The sequence below is a fragment of the Stigmatopora argus genome, chromosome 4 (assembly GCF_051989625.1).
Source record: "Stigmatopora argus isolate UIUO_Sarg chromosome 4, RoL_Sarg_1.0, whole genome shotgun sequence".
In the NCBI taxonomy this organism is placed as follows: Eukaryota; Metazoa; Chordata; class Actinopteri; order Syngnathiformes; family Syngnathidae; genus Stigmatopora; species Stigmatopora argus.
Window position 1 is genome coordinate 17,194,737 of NC_135390.1, and position 13,603 is coordinate 17,208,339.

General features: G+C 40.5%; 1 long non-coding RNA gene across 1 annotated transcript in view; it reads right to left on the minus strand.

Annotated features, from left to right (window-relative positions):
- Positions 1-262: 262 nt before the first annotated feature.
- LOC144073659 (uncharacterized) overlaps positions 263-13,603 on the minus strand; it is a 76,052-nt gene continuing 62,711 nt past the window's right edge. Inside the window, exons 6-7 of the long non-coding RNA XR_013300145.1 lie at positions 8,829-8,975; positions 263-351 (exon numbers count right to left, since the gene is read on the minus strand). This is a non-coding gene — a long non-coding RNA (uncharacterized LOC144073659). The remainder of the gene's footprint in view (positions 352-8,828; positions 8,976-13,603) is intronic.

Below are 13,603 nucleotides of genomic sequence, written 5' to 3' on the forward strand. Positions count from 1 at the left end.
GTGTCAGCACATGCCAATAATTGTTAAGGCTGATCAAAGATCTTGCACTCCATCGTTAAAATATCAGCTTCGATACCTGTGTGATGTGTATCTCATGCTATTATTGCATCCAGATACTCGGACACACTTCATGGTTGTACTGATGGAGGAGAAAATTATGAATCAGGGGCGGCTTATACAAGAGAAATAGTAAAATTCAACAATTTTAAGACAATTAGAAGGCTACGGCTTAAACGTGGAAGCGAGAAAATACGGTACTTACCTCAAATTCTTACGTAGAAACCACTCCATTGGTAGAAAAATAAATCATCCATAGCTGACGAACAACTTTTTCTTTAAGCGTGCGCATAGCTGTTCAGAAAGAAAAAAAAAACATAAACTTACTGTATTTTCACGACTATACGGCACATCGTATTTTTAGCCAGTGTCAGTAACGAGCGCCACTTCTGTATTTGACACACACAAAGGACGCACCGTTTTTAAAGACGCAGCCAGGCATGGCGAAACATACACCAGCATAAACATACGGACACACGCTAAAAACATGTTTTTAAAAAGGCAACGGAAGCAAAATTGAGTTCGGTTGTACTTTATTTAGCCATTTTACAACTTACTCATGTCATCATCACCCACAAATCCATCGAAGTCCTCATTTTCTTTGTCCGAATTGAACAATTGTCCAAATGAGTCATCGAAAACGCTGAGTTTTATACGTTCGTCCAGGCGGCCACAATCCATTTGCAACTAGTAGCTAGCTAGTAGCTAGCATAACTATTCCAACGTTGTCTTCCATGCTTCGTAAAGCTGTGTTGATGGCGATCGCCAGGCCACAATCCATTGGGTGTATTGACAAAAGAACTATATATCCCAGCAGTCACTGCGCAGTACTTTTTCTACGGGAAAACGGGAAAATAGTAGAGTCGGGGGCTGCTTGCCGTAGTTGAGAGCTGTAGAGGATGGTGTACCCTATCGAGTGATGTATTTTATTTTATTGTGATAACACTTTTAGTATTGGTCCATATATAAAGCGCACTGGATTATAAGGCGCCCTGTCTATTTTGGAGAAAATGTAAGACTTTTATGTGCGCCTTATAGTCGTGAAAATACGGTAGGTCAAAGGCCCAGCCAAACTGTGAAAAAGGGGCGGGACTTATCGTCCAGAAAGTGACATTAGCCAATGAATGAAATACAGGTGGCAACAGAGCTCTTAATAGCTTGAATAAAGGTTCCAATTTTTGACAATTTCAAGAAATAAAGGTGTAGTTACATTCCTTCCTGTTTCATGCATGTAATCGGACTTGATTTGAAAAAGGCGAGTTGAGGAAGCCTCCTAAGATTGGCGCCGTGCGAGGCGATGTCAAGAAGGCGTTGATCCGGGCAGAGGCGCCGACGAGGAGGATACGGGGCTTTTCATAGCCGTAATTAAAACAGCCAGATAGATTCGGTAATTGAATAAAAAAAATAAAAAATCCAGGATGTAAGCAACATCTGCGCCAGGCGCATAAATCAGCCCAACGAGAGGCTGCAGACGCCATTAAAAAAAGCGGCGTGACGAGGACGACGAGCTGACGGATAGCGTGCATTGGACGGGAGGGCGCCAGTGGGAAATGTTTGGAATACTGACACAACTTGGTCAGACTATACTGGGAAAAATGGGAACAGGTGAGCTCAGTTTAGCAAGCAGGAAAAAAAGGAGTATTTTTTCCAGTTTTTTTGAATGGGAGGAACATTTTTTACATTTTACTGTATTAGAGCATTTATTCTAGATCAAGGGTAACAAACTCGGGGTGGGTCGCGATTTCATGTGGGCTATTTTAGCTATAATATTTAGATGTATTTATTTTTTATTGTGTGCGTTATTTTCGGAATATTTTGAAGGGAAGACAAAAGCAAACAACCCTCGATAGGTTCATTTTAAAAACTCCGGCTGAAAGTCAGGGAGGAGGCGGGGAAAAAAGAGCCAACCCGGGAGAAGAAAGGTATCAAAATTTAAAACAAAATTAGAATTAAGTTTAGTGTAAGGTGAGGTCAAACTTCTTTTGAGTGTGTCTGCATTGTAATCCAAGTTCATTTAAGTTTGTTTATGTTATGTTACGAGCGCGTTACTGTGAAAAAAGTCCCCCCTCTCGCTCCCCTCCGCGACATCCGTCTAATTTTAGTACTATTAAACACATTTTAGTAATATTAAACCACTAGTTATTTGTTACTTTGTTAAGAGATGGCAAGTTAGAACAAATAACATTTTTTCCCAATCCAATACGGTGGTACCTCGACATAAGATCTTAATCCGTTCCGGGACTGAGATCGTAGGTCAAGCTTTTCGTAACTTGAGCGGACGTTTCCCATTGAAATGAATTGAATTAAAAACAAATTCGCATTCGCTTGCGTCGTGATGTCACGGCGCACGCATGGGTGCCATTTTGTCATGATGTCATCGTGTCACGGCGCCGTCAAATCGTTTTTTTTGCAAGTCATCTTTCTATGTACCCTCGTACCCTCGATTCAGTCATCATTTTTTATCCGACAAAAGCGGTTTACAGTGGTACCTCGAGATACGATCTTAATTTGTTCCGGGACTGAGATCGTATGTTTATTGCTGCAGGCCAGTAAAAGTGAACCGACACCCCTGAATTTCGACTTAAACAGACAAAATATTAGTCTTATCATTTAATCTCAACTTAATGGAATTTAGCCAAGCTTTATAAAAATAATTCAGCTACTTCTCTCCAATCCAATGGATTGGACGCCAATGCCACTGAGACGCCATCTTTTGCCAGAGGAACCTCACGCGGGTTTTACGCCGTATGACAAACGCGCGGGTGCGACCGCCGAATCCACCATCTGCCAACGAGAGCATGTCGCCGCTAACCGTGACCGACGGTGTCATTAGTTGATTGAATAATTAGAGCACGTCGGGCCTCTCCACTTCAGCGGCACGCCAGCGACACCGGGTCACGTGACGCACACTCTGGCACTGGAGTGGGCGGTCGTGTTTTTTATGACTTCCGAGCAGCGGCGGAGGACTTGAAGTGAGCCGTGTTGTCGCTCCTGGGCCAAACAGACATGTTTTATTAATCAGCTTCAAAGCAAAAATCGACATACGTACGAGTGTTTTAGAAGGGCTCGGAAATCCGGGAGTCTACTTTGAAAAGGGCTTACGACCGCTCGCCAAGTGTCAATAGACAAACATTTAAGATCGGGCTTCATCATTGTGTTTCGACACGTTTCAATCTCTATTAAGTTGGATTTCTTTTTATGATTGGAACAATGTCCTACAAAAAAATGGGATTTAAAACTAAATGTAACCTGAAACGCTTCCTAGACAAGCTGATGACAAACTTTGCCAAATTGTGACCCATAACAAATACGGTGATGTACTGCTTAGGGGTGTGACGACATTTTCCAAACTGTGATATATCTCGTTTCAGTAGCGCAAAATTTAAGAGGAAGCGACCTGTAAATCCCCCAAATTGACTTAAAGTGAACCAGAAATGCCCCCAAATCACCAAGAAATGAATAGAAACCATCAGGAAGTGAGCAGAAATGCCCCTAAAGTCATTCATTGTATGTTATTGACGAACATAGATGTCCGATCGGTTGGAAGTGAGAGAGATGGTAGCAAAACGCACGTTAATTTGAGGCCATACTTTCCAGTTTCAAAGGATTTGACATCTACTGGTGATCAACTCATTTCAATTTACAGCGAAAACAATACAAGTTTGTTTTTCTTATTCTTTGTTATTCTTGGAAGGATTTCCTGACTAATGCATCGCCATATCGTGCCACAATAGCTATTATGAGCCTTGTTCCCATAATCTACTACTGTTATTCACGTGTGCTAAGCTAACAACATTAGCTTTGCTAGCTAACATTATGTGCAGCAGGCAAAGTAGCATTTTTTAGGCCAAAGGTTGATCATTACAGTATATTTCCTCATTTTTCTTGACCTTAAAACTAAATATATATATATTTTCTACGCTATAAAAAATAATGTTAGTATTGGAGTTATTTTGGGTACTATTATATATGTGCCTACAATGAAGAAATTTTAATCAATACATGTATGTGTGGAATATTAATCATTATATGTATATGTGAAATATTAATCATTTTAGCTTGACAAACACATTAATTTTTTTCATAGAATGGACGCAGCTAGCTAGCCTCCCCGTTCAAACGGATTGGACATCTCCTAAAAGTGCTAATACACATTTTCCATCCACACATCTAAAAAAAATATCTCTCTTTTTAGGCAAAAAAAAATGTTGAAAAAAAAACAAAAGGTGTGGTGATTCACCGGCTCATCAGAATTAATTGGATAGCGCGGGAGTAACGTTAGCAGCTGTAAAACCCCCCCAAATAAATAGTGGCGAGGCGAAAACTTGGGGCGGAGACGCCGCCTCGTAAATCGCGGCGTAATGACACGCTTAGCCATAAATGACTAAACAAGGGCCCATTAAAGCACGCGTGACTTCTTCCTGATGCCTGCGCGGCAGATGCTAATCATTTCCACGGAAACACACCGTTGCCGACGGGGAAATGTCAAAAAAGGGTCAACCGGATGGAAAGACGGGCGGCTGGGAGACCAATCCGTGAAGGCGGCGCTCTTTCGTAATAGTAGGCTTTAGGGGCGGGGCCTTACGATATGATTTGCCATCCAAGATGACACAGAAATATAATTGATGTAGTGGTTCGGAAAGTCTGCAAAATAAGGTAATGCTTTTGAATTTTTTTTTTCAGGATCGTCCCAAAAGATTGCATTCTCGATGGGTTTCGGTTCTGGTGTGAGACTAAAATCCGTGACACGATGCCATCCACTTTGATCTTCAAGGCAACGAGATGCCGATTTTATCAGCACGCTGTTAGCTTCTGATATGCTAATATTGCATTTTGGCATTTTTATCTTCTGCTTGTTGTTGTTGCTTTAACCGGCATGTTTTACGCTCCAATCTTTATCAGACGTTAATTGTGGCGGACATTTTTTTTGTCATTAGTGCTTTTATCTCAATTTTTCCGAAGACGTTCAGACACTGAATTCAAAGTTCAACGTTTTTACAGGAATTCAGATATACTTTTTTCACCAGTCATAACTCTACTTACGAAATTAATTGGTTCCAGAACTTTTTTCGTAAGTAGAGGTGCACTTTATATGCAAATTCTCAAATTCGTTCCACGGTCCGCACACTACGGACTAAACCATTTAAAATTAGTCAGTGTTCCAATTTTGTATGAAAGATGTGAGGAAACACAAACATGAGAGAAAATTAAAAGGAAATGATGTATTAATGTCTTAAAATAAATAAAGCATACGAAAATGTGTCCTGCATTTGTACGGTTAGGTAAGAGAGAATCTTGAAAATTGGATAGTGGTTGTTGTGAGACAGCCAATGAGAGCCCAGCGAGGTTCCAAAGTGAGAATTAATGCATCTGCAACAATATTTTCAAAATAAAATAACGGATAAGAAAATGAATTTACTTTTTGGGGGATTTCGTAACATGGATCTTTTTCGTATCTCGAGTTGCTCATTTGCATAATAAAAAGATTGTAACCTGAAAATTTCGTACCTAGAGGCATTCGTAAGTAGAGGTATGATTGTATTCAGATATACTTATGTATTCGTCATTCCTTCGTCCAATCCAGATTCACTGCCAAGACTCCCCGTCCAAACGGGTGGGACGTCTATTGCCATTAACTAAAATTCTCACATGCCAGACCTCCCGGATTTGACGAGAAGTTTGCACTTGTTTGTCGTCACTCACAGTCAAACCATTAAAAAGAAATAAATGAATAAAACAAAAATAAAAATGGAAAAGTTGAGTTGTTGCGGACATGAATCAGCGCTGCATTACGGCTCGACACTGACATTTTATGATTGTAATTAGAGCAGGTGGATTATTGGAGCATGTTATGAGACGCCCCACTTTATCGCCCGGTGTAAATCCACCATAGTTTTTATTGTCAAAGAAAATAAAAATGGAGAATTCAAAACAAACAGCTATTTTTCTGACGAGTGAAGGTCACTTCAACGTTAAAAAAAGGGCCGTAAATTGAAGAAGTGACAACCTTGGCGACGTTTGGACATAGTGTCACGTGCAATTGTGTTCTGCCGCAATTTGACATTTTACTTTTGACTTTTTTGACAGCTCGGCTTTGTCTCGGAGACAAACGTAGATTCCAGAATAAAACTAATAAACAGAAAAAAAACAAGCTCCAGCTACGAATTGTATTGAGTTGATCACCAGTAGATTTCTGATCCGTCTTAAGTGAGCAAATAAACGTTTATTTCAGACTATGGTAGCCAGTGACTTAATTTGGCGGGATTACAGGTCACTTCCGGTTTCGAGGGGGCATTTCTGGGTCACTTCATGTTAATTTCGGGGCATTTACAAGTCAGTTCCTGTTGATTTTGACCCAAGAATGTCCCCAAAAGAACAGAAACACTCATAGCTAGGGAGAATTTAGCATACAATTAGCCTAGAATGCATGTTTTTGAAGTGTGCTAGGAAACCAGACTACCCGGAGAAAACTCACGCAAGGTCCGGGGGGAATTCTGGGTCACTTCATGTTAATTTTGGGGCATTTACAGGGTGGTTCCTGTTGATTTTGACCCAAGAATGTCCTCAAATGAACAGAAACGCTCATAGCTAGGGAGAATTTAGCATACAATTAGCTTAGCATGCATGTTTTTGAAATGTAGTAGGAAACCAGACTACCCGGAGAAACCTCAGGCAAGGTCTGGGGGGTGTTTCTGGGTCACTTCATGTTAATTTTGGGGCATTTACAGGTCGGTTCCTGTTGATTTTGACCCAAGAATGTCCTCAAATGAACAGAAACACTCATAGCTAGCATACAATTAGCTTAGCATGCTTGTTTTTGAAATGTGGTAGGAGACCAGACTACCCGGAGAAAGCTCACGCAAGGCCTGGGAGCACATGCTAACTCCACACTGGAGGACCGACTTGGGTTAGAACCTAGGACCCCAGAACTGTGAGGCCGAAGCGCTAATCAGGCCGCTAACCAATACCGCTAACCATATTTTGCTAGCCAATAAATCCAAGAACGACTACAAAAAAAATGAACCATTTGTTGAAGATATGATTTTGACAAACAATATTAATCAAAACGGTAGAATGGCACTATTTAACTGAGGATGTAGCAACTTTAGAGAGGGAAAAATAACTTTTTGATAAAAAATAAAAACTTTTAAGAGGGTGACGTTATGCGATTTAATGTGACACGGCTAACACGGCTAACAAGGCAAAAAACAAGCGGCGACCCGCCACAATAGTTGAGGGGGACAACAAACGAACGGGATTTTTTTGGCGCCAGGCAGGACGTGTTCTAAAAAGGCGGCCCGTTCGCCGTGATGGACTTGGCGAGAAGCGGTGACTCCGTCTTGGACGGCGAAGACACGGACGGTCGCTTCCGCCAGTCGTCGCCGCGACGTTAGCTTCCAAGCCGCCGCGTCGGATGGCCGCCAGGTAATTACCGCTCAAAAATATTTCATCCCATTGTGTGCAAACAAAGGCGGCGGCGCGGCGAACAGCGACAAAGAGCTGCTTTACACGCGTTTTTTTTTTGCTTTTTGCTTTTTCTTCGTCTCCAAACGTCGCCTTTGTTCCGGGCTGTCGCCGAAGCAAATTTGCGTCTATTTCATATTTAAATGTGGCCGTCACAAGGAAAGTGGAAAAAGTCGGGAAAAGGATAGATGGAGTTTGGGATGTTTTCTTTTTTTTCTGTTTTTTTTTTAATGGCAAATTTGTGCTAAAGGAACGCTCGGTAGAAGTTTTGATGAGACGATAACTTTTCATTTGGATTTTCATTTTTGTGGGGGATGTTTGAAGTTGAGGGCGGGTTGAAATTTCTATGATTTGGAATTATTCGGTTATGCAAAAAATTAAAAAATCTAAGTATCGATACTAAATTGAGTTTGATTTAATTAATAATCCACAGCATATATTAATGAACACATTTAGGTAAATATGTAAGATTATAGCCGAGAGCTAATTTCTATCTTTAGTCCCTTGAGTAGGTTGAAGATAAACGATCACACACACACACACACACAAACACACACACAAACACACACACACACAAACACACACACACACAAACGCGCACACACACACAAACACACACCCACACAAACACACACCCACACAAACACACACCCACACAAACACACACGCACACAAACACAGCAGTTTTAATTAATTATTGTTTTAATGAAATTATTGTATTTATTTGTTTTGGTTCCCCATTTCACTATTGTTACGTTACGTAGGTTTTATGAAAAACTGACCCCTTCCAAAAATGTGCCTTTCCTTCATTCCTTTATCCTCAAAAGTTTGCAGGGGGTGCTAGAGCCTATCCCAGCTAACTACAGGCACTAGGTGAGGGACACCCTAAATCGGCGGCCAGCCAATCGCAGGGCACGAAGAGATAAAGGACAACCAATCATACCTAGGGGCAATTTAGTGTTCAAACAACTAGCCTAGCCTAGCATGCATGTTTCTGGGATGTGGGAGGAAGTCGGAATACCCGGAGAAAACCCACGCGAGAACAAACACGACTTTTAAGTCCCAAAAACTACGCTAAATGAAAATCATAAGTGCCTGACAAACCAAACCGGCGACCAATCGACACCAATCTGTCCCTTTTTGGGAACGTATTACTGTCACGGGAAGAAAACGGACATTTATTCTTCCCCTCCATGTTTTTTTAATTTAATTTTTTTAAAGTGACTACACCGATAAACACGGCGATTTGTGGAAATATTTTTGGGGTGTTGAGGATGTTTTTTTGTAAAAGCACGACAGCTCCTTACCTTGACGAGCCTCCGCCAATGGCGTGGCGGATTTCCATACGTCCGCGGCGAGCTGATTGACAAGCCTCATCTTCGCCAAGCGACCTCGCCATATGCCGTCAGACGCCGCCTCGTCGGCTAATTATTTCCAGACGCGCTGCTTCTTCTCTTTATGTGCGTGGATGACCGAAAAAGAGAGAAAAATAACGATAAAATAGATTTTTTTAAAATAAAAAATACATTTAACACGCTCAGGTGAACGTGTCACATCTGTTTGTTTGGATTTTTTTTTTTTAATGCTTCATTTTAAACTTTTATAAAAGTTGCTTGTTATAAAAAAAGGTATTGGTCCCTTTTTGCTGTTTGTTTTTGTTCTATAGTAGGTCCATCTGTGCAGAAAATGTACAAACTTACTTTATATTCTTTTTATTTTTAATTCAGTGTACAGGTGCAGCTCATTAACGGATTGGTTACCGTTGACGGCAATAGGTGTCCAATGCTTTTTTGACTAGCGTTATCTTAAACGGTGGTAAAATGTGAAAATGATCAATGAGAAATGTGAATAAAAATGGGATTAAAAAATAAATAAAAGTATATACATGTAAAGTTCACAATAAAATTTAAAATGTCAAATTGATACTTTTATGGAAGACTTGACAATAAAATGTGAACCTTTGACATGAAAATGTAGAATTGTGCAAGTTATATGAAATTGATGTCAAAATATCACATTCAAGTTAAAATGTGTTTGGGAATTGAGGTCAAAATGATCAAATTTATCACGCTTTAACGAAATGTGAAACTTAACACACCCACATGTGACAATTTTAACTTAAAACTTTTTAGTCAAAATGTCCAAAGTACTTAAAAACACAAAGCGTTATTTAAAAATATTAAAATAATCACATCATGGTAAACCTGACATAAAAACATGCAAGTAATTTTATTCCATATCAAGTCATGTGAAATTTTAGATGAAAACGTCAAAATAATCACATAGTTATGTGAAACCTGACGTTAAAATGTGAAATATATTAAGTTATAACAGAAAAAAATCATGTTAAAATGAATGAAATGGTCGAAATGTAAAACCCGATCTTACAAATATGAATTCATGACTTTCCAATGCAAAATCTGTACTATAAAACATGTTCAAATTTGAATGTCACATTCCAATCAAGTGGATTGGACGTCTATATCCACCAATGGCAGCCATTAACTTTAACATTTCAATGACCTGGAATCACACTTTTGGTTGTCAAAGACTACAATGTTAAATCTTATGATACTTTCCACTTATGTGATATTTTTTCTCAGAAACAACATCATGTAAAAAGATAATTCTTTGTTTTTACACTCAATTAGCCTAAATAACAAAGAGAAAGAAAAAAAAAAAGCATGCCTTGCAAGAGTTTGGTCTTCATAGGTTAAGAGTCTACTATTCGAATAATCAAGAGTCTACTAGTCAAATAAATAATTCCCCCATAAACAATTGTCTCTTGAAGTATTTTGACAATTTGAACATTAGTATTGTGGCCACTCCATAAATCCAAAGCACCATTTGTATGTTCATCATGGCAGCAACAATAGTGTGAATATCAAATAAATTGAAAGCAGATAAAACGATGGCAGCGGCTAAATGAAAAGAATGGCCCTTGGGACTTCCACACACAAACACACACACACACATGCGCACCCCGACACGCACACACATTTGTATTTGGTGTTTAATATAGTCGCCCCCTCATTGTGTGGCGAGACCCCCAGGAGGTTGCTTGGTTCCGCGACAACAAACAAACAGACAACCCGGCGTGGAAGTGTTTTTTTTTTTTTTTTTTTTTTTTACCCGCTGCCTCTAGGTGGCGCTGCAAGTCTGCCTTCAGCGTGAAACCCTGGCATTGACAGTCCCGCTAAAAAAACGGCAAAATATAAACTTTTCATAACAGGTATTCGTTTTGACATGTGTTTGCTTTAAAGTTGGGGTGGGGAGGGTCCACCCTGGACTGGTCGCCCACCAATCAGAGGGCGTAGATTGATAGGGTGTAACGCTGTAGGACAGGGGTGCATACCTGTCAACCTCTGCCGATAACTGCCCTTATAAATGATTATGATTCCCCTTACAAACCCCCAAAAAACCTTACAAACAGCGTACGACTCGTACATTTTGTGTTAGTCCTAATAGCGTTCCGCCAATCTTGCAATTTTTTTTAACCTAAACAACTAAACTTTAGAGAAGATTAAACGCCAATGAGTTTCAAATACAACACGCAAATACATCCCCAGACTTAAACCCTGAACTTCAGACTCTTTTTTTTACCAAAAAAACAAACAAAGCCGAAAGCGCCATCCCTCCCAATTGACGACATCCGACACCCCGGTTCTCTGCGTTTATTGAACACGTGTAAAAAAAAAAATCATCATTTATTCCCCCGGCGTAAATCATGGGGATAAAAGGAGGCTCACCATTCGCCGGGATCGGCGGCCAGCTGCCGGTAATAATCGAATGACGTTTCACAGGCGCCGAGCAGATGCGGCGTGAGGGATTAGAAAGTTGCCGCAACTTTTAACAAGTGCTGCCAGCCAGCTAGCGCCTTTACGCATCCTTCAATGGCGCAGCTATCGATCAAAGATGCCCCGCCCACTCTACATGGCCCTCCGGGGGAACGTCTTTACATGCATATTCATCGATCCCGCATGCTAATTTCGGCGGCGGCGGCGGCTTCACGCCCGCTAATTGTTGACGTCACTCCCCGTGCGCGTTTTTTTGACACGTTTGCGTTCAAAGATGACACGTCGACCGCGCTCGAGTGGAGGTCAAAGTTCGCCGAGCAACAGATCGGAGCGTTGATGTGATGTTTGGATGTCGGGGTGTACAAAATTTTACCCTGAAAGCCGTTTTGGGGAGAAAAATCAAAAGATGCGAAGGCCAACTTGATTCGATTGGGTTAAAAATATATATTTTTTGTAAAGTAATAATTTGTTGACTGCGACAGACCATTTTTAATTAATTGGCGTCAATGCCAGTGAAACATGATTACTTAAAGCTGGCCAACCGAGTTAATATATAATTTTATTTCATCTATGCTAGTGTATGAGTTATGGCTAACAAAATAATTCTGCAATGTCAGCATATTGTCATATTTGGAGTCAATTTTACATAAAACAAAAAAAAGTTAACTATGAGCCACAGATGAATTAATGAAGATTATGTTTGCATTTAAAACTTACTAAACATTCATTCATTCATTTTCTGAACCGCTTATCCTCACTAGAGTCGCGGGGGGTGCTGGAGCCTATCCCAGCTGACTGGTCAAAGCTGACGGGAGACACCCTGAATCGGTGGTCAGCCAATCACAGGGCACAAAAAGACAGTCAACCATTCACGCTTACACTCATATCGAGGGGCAATTTAGCGTGTTAGCCAGCTAGCCTAGCATGCATATTTTTGGAATGTGGGAGAAAACCAGAGTACCCAGAGAAAACCCACGCAGGAGAACTGACCTGGCATCGAACCCAGCACCCCAGAACTGTAGAGGCCACCTTGGTCTAAAAATCATTTTTAGAATTAAAACTTAAATAAAAAAACAACTTGATAGGACGTCTACCGCTGCATCCTCACACCAATTGGCTAATCACCAGTAAGCGTCCAATCCATTTGAGGTGGGAAGGATGTTCATTCCTTTGCTGCCACCCCTCCCACTTCAAATAAATTGGACGTCTACTCATGATAAACTTATTTTAGCTCACAGCAAAAAGCATGATTGCATGTCTATCAGTGAAAAAACTAAAGCAGAAATGTCACCAACTCCCCCCAAAATTGACAAATTATCATCTTCAATGTAACCCCCCCAAATTATTAACATTAATTTGCAATAAAACAAGAAAACTCCCAAATATTACCGATTAAAAATCAACACCACATAAAACAGCAACCAATCACGAATCAACTCAAATTTGCCTGACTTTTTCCACCTAAAAAAAGTAAAAGCGTCCTATTTTGAAGTTTTGAGTGCCCCCTCCTTTGGGACCAGACACCCCTAAAAGTGTTAAGTGCCCCCCAAACGGGAACGATGAACGTTTGAAGCGTTAAACCTGGACGCCGCTCACAGCACTTTCTCCCGTTTTTTATCATCGTTTGCCAAACAATTAACTGCGGGAAAAAGTTTGCACGCCATATTGTCATTGGCGCGCATTTACATGGCTAAGAAGCGAATTCGCCGGGATGAGTGGGAGATGGCGCTCCATTTTTTTTCCTTTCTTTACCTTCCTTTTTTTAATCTTTATCTTTTCCGCACCTGCCGCCGAGCGCGCACCTCCGGGGAACCGACACGCTGAGAAAAAAAGGGTGATTTTGAAAGTTTCCAGGCGACACAAAAGGCAGGACAAACAATGCTGGAAACTGAGACGAAGGACGGATGGACGGACGGAGGGACAAACGAGTGCAGGTGTGGAAATTCAAGGACAAACTTTTGTTGGACTGCCAGAAATGCCGCCAGTCAAAATGGTTAAAAAAATGGCCGTTAATGGCAACCAAGTTCAGTTTGGATGTGATAAAATTCGATAACATTTTAGAAAAGAGAAACATTTGATACAGCGTGGAAAAAAAAAAATCCAACATTTTTTTTTTATCGCAGTGCTGTTGTTATTTATGAATTAATGCCGTTTAGAAGTGCTTTTTGCAACTTTTTTTACATAAGTAAATACGTAAGTTCTCTAATTAGGTCCTCGGTTCTCCATATACAGCCAACTAAACCCTTTAAAAAATGATCAAACTGTCCCAAATTTGTATAAAAGAT